Consider the following 2500-nt stretch of genomic DNA (forward strand, 5'->3'; position numbering starts at 1 on the left):
GATAGATTGCACAAAGGGCGAGGCAGCCTTTATATCTGGTACATTATTCGCGTACCTGAGATGCTTGCATAATCATGAGGCATTGACAATATCCTCATATGTTAAAATGTAAATGTAATATTGGATGAATTATTTCGATAATAAAGGACGGAACTGATCAATAAACTTTGGCACTAATTACCTTTGAACCTTTTCCTTTGATTTATCGGTTATTATATCCGTTTCTTGCTGATTTATTAACTGTGTTTGGATTTCTTCTACGTCAAATCAACATAATTGGTTTTATCTATCTTTTACTAAAATTTAATCTGTAAAGTGATTGTCCATCATTATCTGCACATAAATATTATTTTGCGTTAGATGGGAATACATTAGTGTGAGTTTCAAATAAAGAAAGATGATCATTCATTATTATTTTTCGATGATTAAAGAAAGCGAGTTTTTTATTTGTTTATGTTTGATGTTCGTGTTCAGCTCCGCCTCAGCCCTTTGATCCCCTACACTTTATGCAAAGGTCCTTACAAGGTCACGGCGAGCACCATCCTCCCGTTATGTGAAGGTCTCTCCCTCTCCTTAAGGTCAGCACCCATCCCCTTTTAATAGGTCATGCAACGGCCCTTTCCTGGCCATAGTCGACCCTTTTATTGATCATATTAAGACGTTTCTCAGGTCACGCCCTTCCCTGCTCGATGATCTTGCAGAGGTCGTGTGCCCACCTCCTCTAAGGTTCATCTGTATAAAGGGTCTCTTGCCTCTCGTGCCTCTCTATCCCATCCTCCTCTTCCTTTTCTTTTTACAAGGTCAGGAAGGGTCAGTTTCGGTTTAGACTCATCCTCCTTCCCCCTCTCCCTAAATTATATATAGTTCATAGCAGGTCATTCATCTTCGCCATTATACACGCACAGCGATCTTCTTTTTTCTCTCTCTCCGCTGCGCACGAGGCCTCGGGGTCGCCCTGCCTGGCGAAGGAACAGTCAGGCGCTTCGGGGATTCGCGTTGGGGGTTCGGATCAGGCTTCGGAAAGTTATTCGCTCGTTAGTATAATGCTATTGCTTCAGAGGTCAAGAAGGATTCCGTTTGCGTAGAGCACTCTGGAATTTCTTTATGGTGTGAGGTTTAGGAAGTTTGTATTTGCATGAATTATTATTACTATTATAATTAACAATAATAATAATAATAATGATAATAATACTATTATTATTATTTTTTATTGTTGTTATTATTATTATTATAATTATTATTATTATTATTATTATTATTATTATTATTATTATTATTATTATTATTATTATTATTATTATTATTATTATTATCATTACTACTATTATTATCATTATTATCATTATTATTATCATTATCATTATTATTATTATTATTACTGTTATTATTATTATTATTGATACTATTATTATAATAATTATAATTATTATTATTATTATTATTATTATTATTATTATTATTATTATTATCATTATTATTGTCATTATTGTTATTATTATTATTATTATTATTATTATTATCATCATTATTTCATATATAAGGATTTCGATTATGATTTCAGTACCGGGAGTTGTGTGCTATTATTAATTTCTCTCCGCAGGACACAAGAGACTGGCAAGAAAACTCTGTGTAATTGAATCCTGAGGTTGCTCGAAATTACAGATTTGGAAATATTATTGATAATGTTCTGTCTTGCTTTTTTTCTAGTTATAGGTTTGATTTGTGTAACTTTTTTCTGTTTGTGTCTGTTTTATCAATCCTCTGGGCAAGGTTTGAGGTTCGGGCTGGATAGATTTAGTGTTTGACGTAGATAGAAGAGATATTTGGGTGTAATTTACGTCTCTTGAATTCGGCAATTTTTGAGGTGATGGTTTGGGTAAGATTTTGTTTTTCCAGTTAGATGATTTGTGTTTGCATTTGTTTTAACTGCCGTAACTCTCGACATAAATATCCTCTCTCTCTCTCTCTTTCTCTCTCTCTCTCTCTCTCTCTCTCTCTCTCTCTCTCTCTCTCTCTCTCTCTCTCTCTCTCTCTCTCTCTCTCTCTCTCTCTCTCTCTCTCTCTCTCTCTCTCTCTCTCTCTCTCTCTCTCTCTCTCTCTCTCTCTCTCTCTCTCTCTCTCTCTCTCTCTCTCTCTCTCTCTCTCTCTCTCGCTGCTAACCATAAATAGGTATTGGAAACCTAACCCGTATACACCCTCTCTTATAGGAATGACGCCCAATACCCCCCCCCCCCCCCCTATTTTTTCTCGGGTAACACACCCCAACCTTGGTAACCTCCCACTTACTACAAGTAACACTCGACTTTTTTCTCCCCCGAGTAACGCTCTACCTTGTTTCGGTAACAGTCGATATTCTGCTCGCGTAACGCCGCCTCTCCCACCGTTACCGCCTCGTCCCTTCCCTCGGCCGATGGTCCCCGTCGGTCCCCGTCGGTCCCCGTCGGGCGTCGTCGTGTCGTGTTGCAGCCCGGGCGAGTGACGTCACCTCTGCGTGCATCAC

The sequence above is a fragment of the Penaeus chinensis genome, chromosome 5 (assembly GCF_019202785.1).
Source record: "Penaeus chinensis breed Huanghai No. 1 chromosome 5, ASM1920278v2, whole genome shotgun sequence".
NCBI classification, from domain to species: Eukaryota; Metazoa; Arthropoda; class Malacostraca; order Decapoda; family Penaeidae; genus Penaeus; species Penaeus chinensis.